We start from the raw sequence: 11355 nt of genomic DNA, 5'->3' as shown, positions 1-11355 counted from the left end.
GAAAAAGTCTCACTTATAGGATATTCAATTCAATTTCAATTCAATTCAATTCAATTTTATTTATAGTATCAAATCATAACAGAGTTATCTCGAGACACTTTACAGATAGAGTGGGTCTAGACCACACTCTATAATTTACAAAGCGAGCCGCATTAGCAGTAGCTATTGCGACAGTGGCGAGGAAAAACTCCCTTTTAGGAAGAAACCTCGGCAGACCCAGACTCTTGGTAGGCGGTGTCTGACGGGGCCAGTTGGGGGTGTGATGGCGATAATAGTCACATTAAAGATAGTGGAACAGTGACTTTGAAGGTAGTCGTTGTAGTTCATGTCATGCGGCGGACGCAGCACGACGCGGCTGTACATTGCAGGGAATCGCAGAGCATGGCTCTGCGAAGAAGAAACATAAGGACTACGGGGAGTAAACTCCCCAGAGCTAGGTTAGTAACAAGCAGTTCTGGGACAGGATGCATACAAAAGGAAACAAATGAAAACATTGATGAGAGGCTGTACTGGCCTGCCTCCCTCTACTCTCACTATATTATTGATTATATGATCAATAAATCTGATGACTACGAAGAGAAGCAGGTGGGCCGGGTTAGGCGGACGCTGCAACTCCTCACTTCTTAACTGTAAGCTTTATCAAAGAGGAGAGTTTTCAGTTTACTCTTAAATTAGGTGAGGGTGTCTGCCCCCCGAACCCAGACTGGGAGCTGGTTCCACAGGAGAGGAGCCTGGTAGCTGAAGGCTCTGGCTCCCATTCTACTTTTAGAGACTCTAGGAACCACAAGTAGCTCTGCATTCTGGGAGCGCAGTGCTCTAGTGGGACAATAAGGTACTAAGAGCTGTTCTAGATAGGATGGTACCATTTAGGGCTTTGAGGTCAGGAGAAGGACTTTAAAGTCAATCCTGAATTTTACAGGAAGCCAATGCAGAGTAGCTAAAACAGGAGAAATATGATCTTTTCTTAGTTCTCGTCAGAACACGTGCTGCAGCATTCTGGATCAGCTGGAGAGTCTTAAGGGACTTATTTGAGCAACCTGACAGTAGGGAATTACAATAGTCCAGCCTGGAAGTAACGAATGCATGGACCAGTTTTTCAGCATCGTTTTGAGACAGGATATTCCTAATTTTGGCAATGTTACGAAGATAAAAAAAGGCTGTTCTCGATGTTTGTTTTAGATGGGCGTTAAAGGATATATCCTGATCAAAAATAACTCCTAGATTTCTGACAGTAGTGCTGGAGGCCAGGACAACACCATCCAGAGTAGCTATATCTGTAGATAATGAAGTTCGGAGGTGTTTAGGGCCCAGCACAATAACTTCAGTTTTGTTCAGAAAATTATACTGTAGGTCATCCAGAATTTTATATCTTTAATACATGCTTGAAGTTTAGCTAACTGACTGGTTTCGTCTGGTTTGATTGATAAGTATAATTAGGTGTCGTCCGCATAGCAGTGATAGTTAATTGAGTGTTTCCTAATGATATTACCAAGAGGAAGCATATATAAGGAGAATAAAATTGGTCCAAGCACTGAGCCTTGTGGAACGCCATGTTTAACTTTCGCGTACTTAGAGGATTTATCATTAACATTAACAAATTGAGATTGATCAGAGAAATAAGACTTAAACCAGCTTAGTGCAATTCCTTTAATTCCGACTAAGTGTTCCAGTCTCTGTAACAGGATTGTATGGTCAATAGTGTCAAAAGCAGCACTAAGATCTAATAAAACAAGAATGGAGACAAGTCCTTGTCTGCAGCAGTTAGAACATTGTTAGTAATTTTCATCTCTGTGCTATGATTCTTTCTAAATCCTGATTGAAAGTCTTCAAATAAACTGTTGCTATGGAGGAAATCACATAACTGATTAGCAACTACCTTCTCAAGGATCTTGGAGAGAAAGGGAAGGTTAGATATAGGTCTATAGTTTGCTAAGACCTCAGGATCGAGGGGGTTTTTTTTTTCAGAGGTTTTATCACAGCTACTTTAAATGACTGCGGTACATGACCTGTTAATAGAGACATATTGATCATATCTAGTAGAGAGGTGTTAACCACGGGTAATGCTTCTTTGAGTAGCCTCGTTGGGATGGGGTCTAAGAGACAGGTAGATGGCTTAGCTGAAGATACCTTTACCATTAGTTGTTGAAGGTCTATAGGATAAAAACGGTCTAAGTATATGTCAGGTCTAGTCATTCTTTCTAGCAGTCCTGCATTGAAAGGTGAACCGTTAGAAGTTGAGGGCAAAAGGTGATGAATTTTATCTCTAATTGTTATAATTTTATCATTAAAGAAGCTCATGAAGTCATCACTACTCAGATCTAGAGGAATAGATGGCTCAGTAGAGCTGTGACTATCTGTCAGCCTGGCTACAGTGCTGAAAAGAAACCTTGGGTTGTTCTTGTTTTCTTCTATTAATGATGAGTAATAGTCTGATCTGGCATGTCTGAGGGCCGTCCTATAGGTTTTCAGACTGTCTTGCCAGTCCAAACGAGACTCTTCCAGTTTGGTGGAGCGCCATTTACTTTCAAGTTTTCGCAAGTTTTGCTTTAATTTACGAGTTTGGGAGTTATACCAAGGTGCTAGTTTCCTTTGCTTCATCTTCTTCTTTTGAGTGGAGCAACAGAGTCTAAAGTAGTCCGTAGGCAGGCCGTAACACCATCTACACAAAAAAAAGGGACTAAAGTTTACATAAAGGTCCTCTGTTGTATTAAAACAAGGTAATAAGTTTAGTGCTGTTGGAATGTCTTCCTTAAATTTAGCTATAGCACTGTCAGATAGGCATCTAGTATAGAAGCTTTTATCTAATTTCGTATAATCGGGTATTAAGAATTCAAAAGTAATTAAGAAGTGGTCTGATAATAAAGGATTTTGCGGGAATACTAATACATCTTCAATTTTGATACCATATGACCGCACGAGGTCGAGGGTGTGGTTAAAACAGTGCGTGGCCTCATGCACACTCTGACTGAAGCCAATAGAATCTAGAAGTGAGTTGAAAGCAGTAGTAAGGCTATTGCTGTCAACGTCCACATGGATATTAAAATCACCTACAATAAGTACTTTGTCTGATTTAAGGACTACACATGATAAAAACTCTGAGAATTCAGATAAAAATTCAGAATACGGACCTGGAGCTCGGTAGACAACAACAAATATAATTGGCTGTACTGATTTCCGTGTTGGATGTTGAAGATTAAGAACAAGGCTTTCAAAAGAGTTATAATTTAGTTTGGGTTTAGGGTTAATTAACAGGCTTGAATCAAATATGGCTGCAACTCCCCCTCCCCGGCCTGAGCCTCTAGGAATTTGAGTATTAATATGACTGGGAGGAGTCGCTTCATTTAGACTAACATATTCTTCATGGCCCAGCCATGTTTCAGTAAGACAGAATAGATCAATTTGATTATCAGATATCAATTAATTTACTAGTACTGCTTTAGAAGACAGAGATCTGATATATAGTAATCCACATCTAATTTTCCTATCCTTTTCTATCATTGCAGTGGTAGTTTTAATTCCAATTAGGTTGTTAAGTATTGCCCCTCTCTTGGTTACCTTTGATTTAACTGATCTGAGTTGAGGAACAGACACCGTCTCATTTTTTGGGACAGGCTGTGGCTGACGTGAACTGGATGCTAAATTGACTATGTTTGCAGTCAACTTCTTATTACTTAGGGGCTTCACCACTTTGTATGGTCTGTTGTTGATTATAATTGGAATAGTACTAGTACTACATGTTACTGGAATAGTACTAGTACTACATGTTACCCTGCAGAAAGCATTTTCAGATTCATCCACTTGTATAGTGCTATCAGGATCAATACCTGGGGGACATGAATCTGTGATATTTTCAACAGAATGTACATACTTGCCTTTCAGTGTGGTCGTTATGTTGTCAGATAGCAGCCTGGCTCCGTGTCAGTTTGGGTGGAGACCATCATGCTTCAGCAGGTTGGGCATATCCCAGAAGAAGTTGAAGTTGTTGACATAGGGAATGCTCAGGGAAGTGCAGAGTGGTTCCAGCCAGGTGTGGAGCCAGAACAGTCTGGACCATCTCTCAGCACCCTTCCTGTAGGTAGGTAGAGGCCCAGAGATTACGATCCGTTTTCCTCTGCCCATCAGGGTGGAGAGGATATCTACAGTATCACTGGACGTTTTGAGGTTTTATTTGTGGACTCTGACTCCCTCTGTTGGTCAAATACATACTTTAATAGAAGGTAGGCTGAGTAAAAGATGCATTTAGATCAGACCATTTGTTATATTGCAGAGCATTCCTAAACACAGTCTACACATTCCTCTGCTGAAGAGTTATCAAAGAAAAATTTGATGAAATATGTTCAGTTTACACAAGAAACATTTGAGACAGCCATTACTTTAAACTGCTCAGACCCAGGTTATGGGAAGGCAAACCAACACTTCCTCCTTTGCCAAGTGCAAACAGATAAATTTACTTAAAGCAACAGATTATAAATTACTTTATGCCTTATTCTATCATTCAGTTTATCACAAACATTCAAAATCAACACATCTGGAGATCATGGTTTTGACTGGACAGGAAGGAAATGGAAACTAATTGAAGCTGTCATACAAATGTAGTGGAGCAAAAAGTTCAATATTTGTCTCTGAGATGTAGTGGAGTAAAAGTATAAAGCAAAAAAGAAGAAGCATGAAATAGAAATACTGAACGCAACTCCAAGCTGGTCTTCTATGGTTGGTCATCTGCTCCAGGCAGGCAGGACTGGAGTGGGTTTTTTTAAGCTACTGCGGTGTGTAGCTGCATTCTAACAGCAGTAAAAGATATGAAATTCTCCCCAATTCCAGGTCACATTACTGCTACTAACATTTCTGGTTGGGTAGTATTTGGTTAAGAAGCCTTTATCTGCGATTTGTGATGGTAGAAAGTGCTGCTATATTATATTAGTGTCCACTGCTAACAACAGTAGCTGCGTGCTAACGCCAGACAGCTGTAATCTTGGCGGCCAGTGTTGGTAATTTCTGACAGACATTCAGAGTATTTCATACAGAGGGTTAATGCAGGTGCAGCAGCCATGAGCAGTATGAGAAAAATAAAGTGTTTTTTGAACATTAAAGCATGTAAACATGTTCTAGTAGAATCACAAAATACAAGTATGAACCTGAAAATGCTATTTAGGCCTAATAGGTCCACTTTAAAGAAAAGGATGACATCAGCTGCATATATTCACACCAAAGTGTGTCTTAACAACAGGGAAGAAAAGAAAAGAAGTCAATATAAAGAAATACCTGAGAAGTCAAGATAGTCAGAGTTAAACACATCATTGTCATAACTACAATCATTTTATGATCATTGCAGATTATGACTCAATGACAGCCAAGCACGCTTCATGAATTATTGAGCTGGTATCTAGGATTACTCACTCTGACACGTAGCTGCCACTTTAGTAGTTTACTGGTATTTAAAACTCCCATGTGCTTGATTTTCACACTCACAGCTACATCATTTGAAAAACTTAAACTTGTATGAATGATTTTTAATATCCATGTATAGCAGCATATGAGTCACATATGAAAAAAAAAAACCTAAAAACATTGTGACCATCCAGTCCAAGATTGAAATTGCTCTGATTGGTCATTATCGAATGTAGAAACCTGTAGTGCATGACCTGCCATAAACTTGACATTGGGCACATTTATACCTTGGCTGTAAAGAACAGCAAGAGGTACAAGGAGCATAATGACAACACAACATTTGACTGTGTTTTAATGTTTTATGTAAAGCACTTTGAATTGCATTGTTGCTGAACTGTACAATAGAAATAAAATTGCTTTGCCTAATACTAACAGTTTAAACTGGTTTGACCTGATGCCATGTGTGTCAGCTCTCTCAATATCAGGAGACTGACAGGCAAATTCACAAAAGGATTGAGCAGCTTTTGCAGCCGCTAAACCAGCACAAATAAGACAAAAAGAATAATTCTGATTATGTAATTCTCAAAGCACCAGCAGGGGGTGAAATGCACCCCAAGATCACCTCTGGTCTAATGGACGATCCTTGCACAACGACCAATCAGCATGGGCGGGTTCATTTCCCATTGATAGGGATTTTGTTTAAAACATCTTTTCCTGATAACAACTTATCACATGCCATTTGTTGTACACTTCAAATTCTACATAAAGATAGTGAAAGATAAGATAGATAGAGACTTTATTGTCATTGTAAAAAACACAATGAAATTCAGGGGCACTCACTGCAGGCAAGTATATAAATAAGTGACTCGAGTCTGTTCAGTGTGTCCCGTGTCGTCGTCAGTCTGGGGGGCTGTCGGCGTTCATTTTGGCTGACCTGACATGTTTGGTCGGCGGCAGGGCAGTCGGGACTCACCCGGAAATGCTGAGCGGAATGAGCGTGACTAGAGTCTCTCAAAATCTGACGAAAATCTTTTAAACCGACCTTTGTTGAGCTGAAATTAAGACAGATTTAGCAACTGCACGGCCTATTTATCGCTTAAAATGTTTTCAGAAACACGTTTCAGTGAACTATTTTAGTACAATATGAGATCATATTCTGAACAAGCCGCCATGACAGTCTGGCTTTGAATTTCCGGAGAAAACTAACCCATGTGACGCGTTCGTCCAATCAGCTGCCGGTTTTAATTTCTTGGGCAACAATACAGAGTAGCGCCGCCTGCTGCTATGGAGACGTATTACGTTTCTCAAGTTGGTGTCGCCTCAGTGTGTCCCGAGGCAGTTTTTTGGACCTCGGGGACACGACTGATCATCTTGACTGGCTTTTCTGCCGAGGGTTGGCCGTCTGGTTGGTGTGTAACCACTTTTACACTCACATTCATGTCAGCATATATATCACACATTAATTGCCAACGTAAAGCAAATAGAGCCGAGAGTTTACATTTTCAGACATGAAATCAGCGTCAAATGTTCGTGTTTTCAGTACATTACACTGACAGTATTTTACATTTTGTATGGGCTTAGCCCTTTTTTACGTTGAATATGAAGATAATATCCACAATAGTTGACCTGGAACTATAAGGCTTCTCTGTGCTGATATGGACAGTTGGCGTAGTCACATAATTGGCTGACATGATATTGTCATAAACGGTTTCCTAATCTGTGATTTTTTTCAACCTGGACCCATTGGCGCCGATACCGTGGGTGCTCCGGAGCTCGAGCACCCATGGAAAATACCGAGCACCCACTGAGCACCCACGTGTGCCAGACTACCAGTAGGCTACATTCATTTAAAATGAAACATTGTGATTGGTTATGTCGCTGTCAGTCCCCTGCTCCATATCCTATCCACCAATCACAGCGTCTCTTGGATGAAAACGCCTCCATCCCCCCCACAGTGCGTGCATGTGCGTTAGGTAATCAGAGTGAGAATTAAATGGAAAACTTTGTGGCCTTGACCAACTGCCTCTTTGCTCGTTTGAAAGCCATGATGTCTCTCTCTCTCTCATGGGTGGGCCAAATTCTCTGGGCAGGCAAAGCAGAGAAAGGGGAGGTAACCTTGCTCCTTATGACCTCATAAGGAGAAGATTCCAGATCGGCCCATCTGAGCTTTCATTTTCTCAAAGGCAGAGCAGGATACCCAGGGCTCGGTTTACACCTATCGCCATTTCTAGCTACTGGAGGACCATAGGCAGGCTGGGGGAACGCATATTACAGTTTTTTCCAACTGCTTACACACAAAATCATTTCATGTCACACGATTTTTGAAACCTCTCACTCAAAGTGCAAAACTACACAGCAAATCTCCAAAACCATAAGCTATTTCCATCAGCCTTTCACTCAGCTTTCAATTGCATAAAACACTTTTTTCAAAACATTACACACAATTCTCTACCTAAGACACAAAAATCTAACAGGAAGTGACTTGCTATCCATTTCTAAACACAACCAATCAAAATGCTATACTTATTTACCAGGGCACACACACACTTCTCACATTTGCAAACACATTATGTCATAACTGAACACTAGTATAGGCCTATACATAGGTCAAAGGTCAGATTACCTGTTTTGAACAATGGATGCCAACAATAGACAGAGAGCAAGGGGAGTAGGAGGAAGAGACGGGATAACAACGAGGAGGAGGAGGAGGGAAGAAGAGTAAGAAGGAGAGCCATCTCTGATCAGATCAGGGAGAGAAGCCCATCTTGAGCTTTACAGGGGCATCTATACTGCATGCAACTATCTAATGACTATTTCAGCATTACTAATCAATCAGACTTTGTTTTGCACAAAGTGAATACAATTCTGCCCCCCCCCACACACACACACCCCCGCCGACACACAAGCACGGACAAACATTCACAACACACACACGCACACACACAAACACACACACACACACACACACACACACACACACACACACATTCTTTATTCTAAAAATGATATCTTTGGTTTACATATGTTTGTACTTGTATTTTCTTGTTTCATGCTACTGTATACAACACTGAGCTACTCTTACTAACGTGATGTTTTGCCCAATAAATATTCTGTTTTACTGTAAAATTACATTGTTTTTTACAGTTCACTTTTCAACCTCTTTCAGCAGATGACTTTCTCTCTAGAACATTGTAAATGTAGCTATAAGCATATGAAAGACCAAAGAGCTTTAGATTTAGAACAACAGTGTGTACATGGTTTATCCAAAAACTTACTATTATGAAAAAAGTGTTTGCCATTTGATGGAAATGCTTGATTTTACTGTTCATTGGATTTTACTGTTCATGGCATTTTGAATGCAGTGTTTCATTTTGAAGGAGATGTGAGGCATTTAGCATTTTGTGTGTGCAGTTTGGGGAATTGTGTGTAGAGTTTTGAAAAAAGGAGACATATTTTTGAAAACGTGTGTAAGCAGTTGGAATAAACTGTAATGTTAAAAAACCTCAAAGTGAAATTTTCATGCCATGGGACCTTTAAAGAAACAATACCATATTTCAGGTCAAACCCAATCATATGTTCTCATTCACTTTTTAAACATGCCTCGTTACTTTTTCAGGACAGAAAAGTCTCTAAAGCCCAAAACACTTTGAAAGCTGCACAAATAGCTTTTTAAGTCTCTTCACCTGATATAAGCATAATAAAACACTCGTTCATACTTCAAAAGATTAACTAAACGAGCCACACTGCAGGGTTTAGAATCAGACCCTTTTTAATAAGAGGTTAACTAAAACACAGCTAATTTGTTTCACTTTGAGTGCAGCTGAGATAACAGAGAGGACTGCAGTGTTTGTCATATTTTTCAAACAACAACAAGCTATTATGTCGTCAAGGGTGAGGCGGGGCCATTATAAAAGAAAAGGATCAGAAATAACATGCAATAAACCTTTGCTCTGTGTGTCACTGCTCCTGTATGGACCATAAACCTGATCACAGAGGACCCGTCTCACCCCCTCCATCAATCCTTCCAGCTATTACCATCAGGCAGGCGTTTTAGGGTACCATTGGCCCGGAAAAACCTCTACAAGAAATCCTTCATCCCATCTGCAATAGCCATATTAAATAGGACAAAATGAACACTACAGTCAGCTGATACCTCAAATTCATCCCATGTCTTGTTTTTACATGTATGTATGAATGTCTCTTTGTAACTGGAGCCTTGTCAAAGACAATTTTCTGGAACCCTGTGTTACAGACAATAAAGTATTATCTTATCTTATCTTATCTTATCTTATCTTATAAATGTATATATATATATGACAACTCAGAACTAAGTACATTTACTAAAGCACACATTTGGGGTACTTGTACTTTACTGTAGTATTGTAACTTCAAACTTCAGAGAGCATATTGTACTTTTAATTCCACAACATTTATCGACAGTTGTAGTTACCATGATTAATTCATACAAACATTTGAGAATAATAGTAATGCATTGTTTTAGATTAAACTAGAGCATAGTAGTTAAAAGAAGCAGTAACGCTTTATTTCCCAGTAATTGTATAATAATATAAAGATATAAATAATTGAGTACAAATTAAAAGGGAAAAACGTTCAACGTTGTCCCCTCATCCACCGCTCAACGCCAGAAAGAGAAAGAGGAGAGAGAGAGAGAGAGAGAAAGAGAGAGAGCGCAGCACTGGTCGAGTGAGCTAGAGAATGTCAAAAAGCAGTGATTCAAAATAATATTTCATGGTGGTTATGTTCTAAAGCACAAATAAACACACACAAACACTTCTGTAGAACGGTGCCAAGTTGTCGGATTATGAGCGAATGTGTGCAACGCTAAGTGGCAAAGTGGCGGTTGGGAAGGAATGTATGAATGAATGTTATTTTCTTGGGGTTACACACCCACGTGGGGCCCAACCATAGACTGTTAATATTAATGGACAGAGCATGTGTGACGTCACCCATTGGTTTGTGGAGATCTGCTATGAGTCGTCGAGTTTGCCGTTACGGACGCAGCCATCCTGGTTGCGGATGTGACGATTTTAGATGAGAGGGAGGAGTGAGGGAGGAGCCACGTTACATTACACACTTTCACTGGCAATCAAGTCATAGCCACGCCCTAAAACACCCCCTGCTTTATCGCCGATTTTAAAATCAACGAGACCATGATTCAAAAATTGAACATCATTCTGTGTAGAAGAAGACTTAAAACTAGCGATTGAGACCATAAACTCATGTAAATGTTTACTGAGGTAATAAATCAAGTGAGAAGTGGGTCCCTTTCTCACAGACTTCTACAGGAACCGAACTCCTTTTGCAACCGCATGTGTCTCCCCCTGCTGGAATTGCGATAGAATGCAGGTTTAAGGCACTTCCGCATTTGCAGCACTTCGCCGAACCGGATGCTTTGTCCATTCATATTAACAGTCTATGGGCCCAACAGCTATTTGTTACCGCCCATAAACGTCCTGACTAACCAAAATAAAAAGAAAAGAGAAAATCCAGGCAGAGGGCGGTGTCTCTGCAGATGCAAACACCACAACACGCTTCTAGTGAGTCATAAGGGATTGAAAAGGATTAGTTTTGTATTAGTCTATACATTTTTTAGGAAATCTGTTACATATTATACCTTTAAGATGATTCAGGTAACACCAGCAGTTCATTGGAATTAATGTGTGCCATTTGAACATTTGTCAATTTCTCTTATAATTAGAACCAAATTACATACAAAAGTTTGGACACACCTTCTCATTCAGTTTGTTTCCTTTTTATTTTCATGACTATTTACATTGTAGATTCTCACTGAAGGCATCAAAACTATGAATGAACACATATGGAATTATGTACTTAACAAAAAAGTGTGAAATAACTGAAAACATGTCTTATATTTTAGATTCTTCAAAGTAGCCACCCTTTGCTTTTTTTGAAGTGTATTTTGTTTGTAAAACTTTTACTTAAGTA

The sequence above is a fragment of the Perca flavescens genome, chromosome 18 (genome assembly GCF_004354835.1).
Source record: "Perca flavescens isolate YP-PL-M2 chromosome 18, PFLA_1.0, whole genome shotgun sequence".
Lineage (NCBI taxonomy): Eukaryota > Metazoa > Chordata > Actinopteri > Perciformes > Percidae > Perca > Perca flavescens.
The sequence above is the reverse complement of the archived record's forward strand: the minus strand, read 5'-3'. Positions refer to the sequence as shown.